This window comes from Oncorhynchus mykiss, chromosome 22 (genome assembly GCF_013265735.2).
Source record: "Oncorhynchus mykiss isolate Arlee chromosome 22, USDA_OmykA_1.1, whole genome shotgun sequence".
In the NCBI taxonomy this organism is placed as follows: Eukaryota; Metazoa; Chordata; class Actinopteri; order Salmoniformes; family Salmonidae; genus Oncorhynchus; species Oncorhynchus mykiss.
Window position 1 is genome coordinate 36,307,977 of NC_048586.1, and position 10,807 is coordinate 36,318,783.

Genomic DNA, 10,807 nt, shown 5'->3' on the forward strand with positions numbered 1-10,807 from the left:
ATGCCATATATAGCATCCCAATGCCATATATAGTAGCTCAATGCCATATATAGTATCCCAAGGCCATATATAGTAGCTCAATGCCATATATAGTATCGCAATGCCATATATAGTATCCCAATGCCATATATAGTATCCCAATGCCATATATAGTATCCCAATGCCATATATAGTAGCCCAATGCCATATATAGTATCCCAACCCAACTCCGCTTCACTCTATTTATTCACAGAGACGATGAAAGAGACTTCATTAGACAGAGAGAACCTGTTCAAAGGAGCCGGACCAACCAATCCATGCAAATGATGTCCAGGGAAGGCTATGATAAAAGACAATACATATTTAAAAAATCTGGATAAATGGTTTGAATTAAGGCATAACAGACATCAAATATTTCAGAAACTATGAGCAGTAACTACATGCTTGTCATGTTTATATGTGACTGAGTAGAAAATGGCAGGCCCTTATGTACTGGTATGGTCTTCAGTGATAGACATACATATCATTCTCAGTAACAGTGTTAGGGAACAAGATGATATAGTTTTACAGTGATACATTTTATCCCTGGCTGGTTTAGCAATACAATAAACATCTTTATAGGGTGCCGGTGGCAGCCCTGGTCAAAGGTAGTTCACTATATAGGCAATAGGCTGCCATTTGGGATGCAAGCCAGTGTAAAAGAACCAATCAGAAGAGTGGATATCTGTCACCATTCCGGCTCTGGTATTGACTCATGGAGGGTTATGCATCCATCATGGATCTGTCACCACCACCAGATTCTCTTGACTCAACCCAAAATAAAGCAGAGCACCAGCGTCCCCTCTGTCTCACCCCCTCTTACACAGTCATACAGCCCATCAAGACACAGTCAGACAGACAGAAAACCTGTAGTGAGATGGAGATAGGACTGTAACTGTATGATTGGTAATAATTCCTAACAACATACAACAGTGCTAGATCTGATGAATACATTACTGTACAGTAAGCATGTAGAGAGAGGCAGGCAGACAGACAGACAGACCTTAGTGAGATGGAGATGCTGCTGTATGGTTGGTAACATAATCATACCTAAATTAATCACATGCGCCAATGCATGAACTGATTAACATAGTACTATAGGCTGTAGCCAGTAGCCTGTAGCCTGTAGCCTGTAGCCAGTAGCTAGTAGCCTGTGGTCAGTAGCCTGTGGTCAGTAGCCTGTAGCCAGTAGCCTGTGGTCAGTAGCTAGTAGCCTGTAGCCTGTAGCTAGTAGCCTGTGGTCAGTAGCCTGTGGTCAGTAGCCTAGACACAGAGCGGGAGGCTGCTGTAGATGATGTAACCTAATAGTAAACAGATTTTCCCGCTGGGACTCCGAATGAAACGAAGCGGTATTTGCTCTTCTCTTCCTTCCAGAAGACTGTTCTTTTCCTCCTCTGTTAGATAACAGAGGGAAAATATGAGACACTGGGCTCCGTCCTCTGCACACCTGGGTTCAAATGCTATTTGAAATCATTTCAAATACTTCAGCTGTATTTAATTGTGCTTGCCTGGCAAAATGGAACCAATTGAATTGCCACTATTTGGTAAACGCCGCCCAAACCCCGTCCATGCAGGTTAAACCAAACGCAAGTATCTGAACTCTTTTGGATGCATGGACAACAGGAGGCGGGGATGCTGGCCGCGCTCCCATCCCTCGTCATCTGCCTCTTTTGGCATTTCTGTGACAAAGAGCTGCACCATTTTAAAATGAAGCACGCTAGCTCAGGGCTTGGAGTGCTCTCTCAATGCAGCATTTCATTCTTAGTTCATACACAACAGTATCACAAGAGGTTTCTCTCAATTCAGTGGCTTGTTGTATAAACACAGAACCTGATTGTTGATAACTACCTCAAATCAAATATGTATGATTCCTGTCTCATTTAAATAATAAGCCCAATACAAAACAACCTGGGTTCATACAGTCGGCTACAGTAAAAGGTCGGAATTCAACATCTTAAACTCTAATTGTAAGCTATGTTTCTTGTTAACTACTTCAAATCAAATGTTTCCTGTCTCATTTGAATAATATCCTGAAAGTATTTGGGTTCAGGTAGAAGTCCCAGGCAGTGTAGTGTAAGTACTGAGGCTTCTTTACTCAGCTCTCGCCTCCACAGTGTTTCCTTGTTTTGTTGTTGTTACTGCTACTGGGGTAATGACATAAACACCACCACGGCAACGGTAACAATAACAAAAACGATATAGGGACCTCAGTGAGATCTATGTGACCTCATTCCTGTGATCAATATCCAGAGGGAGGGGGAGAGAGGGAGGAAAGGGGGAAACTAAAGCTGTGGGTAGAAAACAGGTGATGAGGTGGAGGGACGCATGGGAAATTATGATAAAAGAAGAAGGAAGTGAGGTAGAGTTTTTATTTAACTAGGTAAGTCAGTTGAGAACAAATTCTTATTTTCAATGACAGCCTAGGAACAGTGGGTTAACTGCCTTGTTCAGGGGCAGAACAACAGATTTTTTCCATGTCAGCTGGGGGATTTGACCTTGCAACCTTTCGGTTACTAGTCCAACGCCCTAACCACTAGGCTACTTCCCACCCCTGTAAGTAGTAGCCTGAGTGAGGTAGAGAGGTAAGGTAGAGGTAAAGAGGTAGAGAATGAGGGAGCGAGAGATGAATTGAGATAACCAGGAGTGTTGTTCATAAACAAAGGGAGGGTAATAAGGGAGGATTTACTCATTAACAGACGGCAGAGTGACTCATATCACCAACAGGGGAATGGAGAGAGAGGAGGAAGGAGAGCAAGACTGAGAGAGATATGGGCAGTGGGAGAGAAAGAGAGGAGGGGAGAAAGAGACCTAAGATCCTATCTGGGGATCTATGATATCAGTCATGTCTCCCACACATCACCATCCTTGGCATATCTTACTGCACTGTCCTTGACTTCCCACAAGGAAAGAAAACTAATGCAAATTATACCCATGTTAGTCTGCTCATTAAATGTCCAAAGCAGCCATTTTTATCTCAATATCACATCATTTCTGGGTAACAATGAAGTACTTTACTGTGATTGTTTTCAATTAAAATGGTCAAGAAACAAAAATACATTCTTAGCAAAGAGCAATTACTCAAGCAATCATTTATCTAGGACTGTCTGGGAGTGGTCTGATTGGGGAGGAGATAACTGAAAAGTAGCTATTATTGGCAGAGATGTTTGGAACTCTGTTTCTTTTTGGTCTATTAACCAATTTACTGCCTGGTGATGTCACCAGACAGGCCAAAACTCCATCCCACCAAAACAGGCTGAAATTGCAGGCGGTCTTTTCAAATCAATCAATCAAACAGCTCTTACACTAAAATAGCATTATCATCATTTTAACAATTTCACAGTGTTATTCCAAACTCATGGGGTGGAAATATATGTAACATGTTTTTGACTGCACTGGATCTTTAATAAACCTCCTGTTTCAAAGCTCTCTTCTCTGATAAATCACTCTGTTACAGTGGGATGGAACATCAAAGGAAACAATGGGAACTCCTTACAATAGAAAACAGCTAAACATGGCAATATAAAAAATGCATACTAAATAAGACTTCAAATCAATACTTGCATTCAAAACAGTCAATCATATGCTCTCGTGGTTTTGTGTTTTTTTAAAGAACAAATCAATGATCTGTCTGAGAATGTCAGCTTCAGGAATGTCATTCAAAACAGTCAATCATATGCTCTTGTGGTTTTGTGTTTTTTTAAAGAACAGATCGATGATCTGTCTGAAAATGTCAGCAGTAACGACTCCCTAAGTTGAGCTGATCATATTATTGGATTGCTCACTCTCTCTTCACTCATTGCCCTGGGGGTCAAAACTAGGATCACACATTTGTTGTCTGTAACAACCAACCACAGAGAGAGGAGAGATCAAAAGCCAGGGAGTGGTGGGCTCCCCACATCTCAGGTCTATTCATCTCCCTGAGTCAAGGACAGGCTGGTAATTGTCTTAAGGTGTGAACATGCTTCAGTTTGGCTTGAGCCGAGCCGAAGTTAAGCGAACCGAACGAGTGTGCTTGCATACTCCCTTAAAATACCTTCGCTTGGAAATCTAGAAAAAAGCGGCAACAGTACTGTTTGTCCATTTTGAGACACCGTAGCCATTACACACTTCCTCAAAATAGTCCGAATGTATCTAAGATAACACTGTCACGACTTCCACTGAAGTCGGTCCCTCTCCTTGTTCGGGCGGCGTTCGGCGGTCGACGTCACCGGCTTTTTAGCCATCGACGATCCACTTTTCATTTTCCATTTGTTTTGTCTTTGTTTTTTACACACTTGGTTTCTATTCCCCAATTACATGTTCATTATTTAACCCTCTGTTTCCCCCATGTTTGTGTGCGTGTTTGGCTGGTATTGTTTGCCGGGTACGTTATTACGCCCGTTATTTACGAGTGACCGGTATTTCACGCAACTTTGGTATTTGTTTTATACTTGTGCTGTTCGTGGACTAAATTACCTTGTACACTCATCTCTGCTCTCCTGTGCCTGATTCCATGCACCAGTTACCCACAGCCTGACAAACACAAGAAATCTGTCATACATGTTTATGTTTTTGCCAAGGATATCTTAGTCTAGTTTACATCTAACTAAGATGATTGGTGCAGTATTTCTCAATTAAAAAATGTGCATGAAAACAAGTCATCTCTCATTGAATGACAGCAAATACTTTATTGAACAATCCCTACTGTTGACTAATCACCGACGAAGGGGAGTAGACTTTGGTTTGCCTCTAGAAAAAATCTTGTGTGCCTGAACAGCCAAAAAACAGCCAAAACAAACACAAATGTTGTCATAATAGATGCACAAACTCTTCAGAACTGTTTTGGCTGGGAAGCATGCCCTTTACCCACTGGGAGTGAGGAGGTGAGAGTCAGGGGAAAGAGGGAATAGGAGGAGGGGATGATGTTATCTCTGTTTACTGAGGAGTGACCTAAGGTAGCAGGCGTAAAATAAATGTCTGAGCGGGTTCCCCACATCTGTTTTTTAGGGGGAAAGGAAGCTAGTTTAAAGATACTGTATCCCTGAAAACCGGATGGTTCCATTTAAAATGAACCCCGCTGAGGGGGACTAAGGAGTGTCATGACGTTGCCCTCTTTGGGTACAGCAAGCCCATCCCCCTCTCCCTGCCTCCCCCGGCCTCCTTCAACTAGGCTGCTGTGGTCAGAGAGAGGTCGTAAATTCCTGAGAAGACCATGCCTCATGGCCACACATTATAAGAGACAGAGTGGATTTTCATAGAGAACAAAATAATTTCTTCCACCTCACAGAACTTGAGGTCCGAACAAATTTCATGTTCCGGACAAGGTATAAAAGATTGGTGATTCCCTTATCATTTCTTGTAACCATATTGACTTTGTTTGTTTGTTTATGCATTTCTGTGAATTACTTAGTTAGTAATAAATCAATTATTTAAAACAATTGATGTATGGATGACTCATAGTGAAGACTGGGTTTGTGCAGATAACCAACAATTTACGACGTTTGGAATGAGACTAACGTGAGGTTCATTAATCAGAATACTATGGATCAGACATGAAAATACCTGAAATGTTATTTTAGGAAATGATAACTTTGTAATCTAAATATTTTCCTTGGTGCCCCGACTTCCTAGTTAATAACGGTTACTGATTAATCAGTTTGATGGCGTAATACTAATTACAGAGAATCTTTGATAAAAAACGAAGTCTTCAATTTAACGATAGTAAAGACACGACAGGAGCTAACAATCACCTCTCCTAAAGAAAGGGACAGCGGCACAAGTTCTCTCTGAGAGGTTATAATCTCTCTCTCTCGTGATGAGCACAGAGCTTTTTGTCTATCTCTCCTCACTATTATCCAAACACAGCACAGGGTGGATATCCTGCTGTCATATCTGGGTAACAGGAAGAAGTGTCATATTACTCAGTCACACCAGCTCAGACACAGAGTACTACACCGTGCTGCCTAAACTGTCTGCCACTATTTCTACTGAGCCAAAAATAGCAGTGTTTTTACCTGTGAGCTGAGCTGTAACAACTCCTATTCATCTTGGAAGCATTTTCAGCATTAGTGTGTCAAACTACTTCAATTGTAGCTAAGATCAGAGGGGTTTTCCATTATACTTGGCTAAAGAAGATAATACGCCAACTGAAAAAACGCCCTTTTAGCAGGTAACCCAAGTACCATTCTACTGTTACAGTGTAGTGAATGGGGGAGCCATATTCTTTGAATAACTCATCGAAATCCCCAGGATATCCTCTAGTTAGTAGTCCTGAATAGTGGGCACTGAAATGATTGCCGCCCATCTGAACCTGTTTGTCTCGTACGCTACACACAACCTTGCATTACTCCTGGCTCTGACTGAAACTGTACAAACCTGCATTTTTCAACTCAATTTATTTTCCAATTTCTTATGAGGTGAAAGACTCTCCTCCTCTTTTTAACCCCTGCTCCACCCCATCTCGCATTCTCCAACTATCAATTCAATTTAAATTGAAGGGCTTTATTGGAACATCTATCTCTACCTCTCTCCGGCTTTCTCCTTCTGTACCCCTCTCTCACCCCCCACTCTCTCTTTCAGCAGATGAAATATTCAGGGAAGCCTGCATGCTGTATGTTTCCGCCCATGCGGCTGTAGGGCTGACTGCTGCTGCTCTGCTATCTCCTCCTCTTCTCTCCTCTGGCTGCTCCCTACACTGTAAACCCCAAGGCATTTGTTTTACACAAATACTTCTAAATCTCACCTTTCTAGTAAGAATAGTTATAAATTGCTGAGGTGTAGTCACTTTTGAGGACTCAGTACACAGTACAGATATGAAAATATGAAATATTTGATATGATGTATATCCTATTCAAGAAAACTGTGTGAATAAGGTTTGAAATGACTTTTGTGCTTTCTAAATATAGTATAATCAAATTATAAAACTAACTATGAGTTCACCTTCCTTATAAGTGTAAAATACATATTTTTATGTTCAGTGTTAGAGAAATGTGCATATTTTCTAATGGTCTCTCGTTCAAAATGTCTGCCCCTATTGCTGAGAACGTCTCACAGAGATCTAACTTAGTTTCCTGGACTCGTCAGGAACTCACCTTTCATCTCATATTAATATTGTCCGTCTATGACAAATAGTTTTTGTTTAAAATCCGTGAATTATTTTTGATAACTGGCTATAAATTGATCTCTGAATGTACTACAGTGACAAAACCGCTCTCTCCTGCTGCGCTACGATGTAAGGATTGAAGGCATATGTTGTTAGTGGCTGTGATGTAAGGTCCAGCCCAGAGTTGGACAGTCAGATGAGTGAATGAGGGCCATCCCAACTTCAAGTGGTGTCAGATTTCACATCCTGCTTCACACAGCAGACATACTTCTGTGTCGGTGAGAATCAGAGCTACTGATCAATACAATACTATGGTGTCCACAGGTCGATTTATAAGCGAAAATGTCGGTCAGAACCGGTACCAGAACCACGCAGGTCCCCAAAACAGGGGGCCTTACATCTATTAAATGGTTTAGGTAGTCTCCTCACACTGTTCCTAACCCTGGCAGTAATTCTGAATGCCGGTTGCAGGTGAATAAAAATGAAAGCTGTTGGATATCCAAACTCTGGCTGGATTCCAATAAGAATACACATCACTTTGCATGCCAGCATAATGTGGCTTGCAAGTAGGGTTGTAAAATTCTGGTACGTTTCCCACGCTTTCTAGAAATCCCGTTTGGAAAATTCCTGGAAATCTTTCAACCAGGTTTATATATTTTTTTTTGCTGGGAATTTTGGGATAATTACCGGAATTTAGAAAACCAACTAAATCATGAGTTTCAGGCCACTGTATTAGTTAGGGTAACGCTAGGCCTCAAAGTAACGCCTTATGAGACATGTAATTTATTGTCACAAAAAATGCATTGTCACAAAGAGTTAATTATAATTAATTTTGAATTCATTATAATGATAGCATTAGCCTACGAACTCACTTGGTGAAGGCATCAGGACCAACAACATACACATTCAACAACCATGTCTCTGTCACTACAGTCATGGGTGTTAACTCTATAATTCACTCAAAAAGGAAAGGCACAATAGGACATTTTATTGGGGGCGTGGCTTAGTGAAGGCATTACACTTTTTTTTTTCAAGCTGATAGAACTCAAATCTGGAACCACTACATGGTCATAGTGACTCTATCGGTTTGAGTAATTACTACAAAATCACTACGTAATTGTACTATGATATATTAAGTGCAATGGATTCCCTCAAACGTTTTGATCACAGTACATTGGGGTGCAACACTGTCCAGTGCACTCCCTGGTCATCCTGGAGCGACTGAATTCAGCAGCTGGAGTCAATATGTATGTCCCAAATGGCACCCTATTCCCCATGTAGTGTGCTACTTTTGACCAGGGCCATAGGGAATCGGGTGCAATTTGGGACACAGGCTTGCATCCAGTGCAACCTAGCCCAGTTCAGCCCAGACTAGCCCATGATACGATCCAGTGCATACGAACACACTATTGATACTCCATGGATTCATTAGCCTGCCCAGTTCACCTGATCCTCCCATGGATTCATTAGCCTGCCCAGTTCATCTGATCCTCCCATGGATTCATTAGCCTGCCCAGTTCACCTGATCCTCCCATGGATTCATTAGCCTGCCCAGTTCACCTGATCCTCCCATGGATTCATTAGCCTGCCCAGTTCACCTGATCCTCCCATGGATTCATTAGCCTGTCCAGTTCACCTGATCCTCCCATGGATTCATTAGCCTGCCCAGTTCACCTGATCCTCCCATGGATTCATTAGCCTGCCCAGTTCACCTGATCCTCCCATGGATTCATTAGCCTGCCCAGTTCACCTGATCCTCCCATGGATTAATTAGCCTGTCCAGTTCATCTGATCCTCCCATGGTTTCATTAGCCTGTCCAGTTCATCTGATCCTCCCATGGATTCATTAGCCTGCCCAGTTCACCTGATCCTCCCATGGATTCATTAGCCTGCCCAGTTCACCTGATCCTCCCATGGATTCATTAGCCTGCCCAGTTCACCTGATCCTCCCATGGATTCATTAGCCTGTCCAGTTCATCTGATCCTCCCATGGATTCATTAGCCTGCCCAGTTCACCTGATCCTCCCATGGATTCATTAGCCTGCCCAGTTCACCTGATCCTCCCATGGATTCATTAGCCTGCCCAGTTCATCTGATCCTCCCATGGATTCATTAGCCTGCCTGGTGGGAGGCCGGGGTGAATCATTAGTATTTTTTTTATTTAACCTTTGTTTATCCAGGTAAGTCAATTATGAACAAATTATTATTTACAATGATGGCCATGTGTGCCTGACAGAGAAATGGGGCGAAATGAGAAACCACATACATAATAATGGCAAAACACACCCGTGTCATGACCATAGGAATATAATTACTAGAAAAACAAAAGACAACGGGAATTGAACTCCTGGGTACACTCAATATGGCTGCTAATTCTATGTCTATGGTTATGACCCTGCCTCTGCCCCACTCCGCCAACATAATCGTCAGAAGGTCAGCAATGCATGACTGGAGAGTGACCACCTTCTCGCAACACACAAGTCATGTGACAGGGGTGTGGGATAAAGATTTTCATAATCAGCATTTCTCTGCGCATCAGAGGGGAACGACATGAGAACGCACACACACACACATACATAGCTAACAGATAACCCAGCGCTACAGGCAGTCATCTGATGTCTGTTCTGAATAAACAAACATATCAAGCCTGTTGGTCTCTCCTATCAGAAGTGTCTATAGTACAGAACACTGTGATACATGCACAGCATACCATTTATTCATTTATTTCTGGCTGAGTAACGTTAGGTACTGTATTGCTTAATTCTGTCAGCAAATGCATAATTTATGTATCCTTAGAATACGCACTGCAAGAGACGCTTTCTCCAACCTTTCAGGATAAAGTAGAAATGTGCACTTCAGTCAAACCAGACGGACGAAACCTTACTCTGGTTATACACAGTGCTGCCTTTACAGTATCTACTGTAACAGATCATCAACAGCGTATATATGTTTGGCCATCCTAGCTCAAATTAAAGGTGCCTCGTTCATTACCCATAACAGAGTATAGAGCACATGTAGACTATAGCACACAAACTGCCCATTCATTCCTGGTACAAAATCAGTCCATGAAAACTCTTTCCTCCTGTCCAATTCTCATGAAAGACAAAAAATATTACACAACAACATTCTACACATGCATAAGACATGAGAGATACGAATCTCTGCCGATTCACCTTTGTTGTGAGTAAGCGTGTGTCTCAGTCCAGCTCAGTACAGCAGGCATGCAGCTAGACTCCATCTGCTCTCTCCTACACTCTTCTCTGCTGTGCTCTAGCAGTGTGTGTGCGTGCGTGTGTGTGTGTGTGTGTGTATGAATACTCCAGCCCTCTCTGCCTAGCTGTTGTTACGTTACGGTCAACGGAAAAGAGTCCTACGGAGCATGCTCCAACTGAACAACCCTCGCTGTCGGCATGGAAACCGGGAAGCGGGGCAGGCGGCAGCGGTGTATAAGTGCTGAAGCGCATTCTACTCACTCTCTGATCTCGGTTACTCCTCTCTCTCTCGCTCTTTAAGGGCTTTACTGGCATGGGAAACATATGTTAACATTGCCAAAGCAAGTGAAATAGATAATAAACTAAAGTGAAATAAACAGTAAAAGTTAACAGTAAACATTACACTCACAAAAGTTCCAAAATAATAGACATTTCAAATGTCATATTATGTCTATATACAGTGTTGTAATGATGTGCAAAAAGTAGTACAAAAGTA

The 10,807-nt window shown here is 42.1% G+C and overlaps 1 protein-coding gene across 1 annotated transcript in view; it reads right to left on the bottom strand.

Annotated features, from left to right (window-relative positions):
* The window catches only part of LOC110502097, a 70,310-nt gene extending 59,901 nt beyond the window's left edge, over positions 1 to 10,409 (bottom strand). Inside the window, exon 1 of the mRNA XM_036959073.1 lies at positions 10,273 to 10,409. The gene's annotated coding sequence lies outside the window, so the exon portion shown is untranslated. The remainder of the gene's footprint in view (positions 1 to 10,272) is intronic.
* Between the last annotated feature and the right edge of the window lie 398 nt (positions 10,410 to 10,807).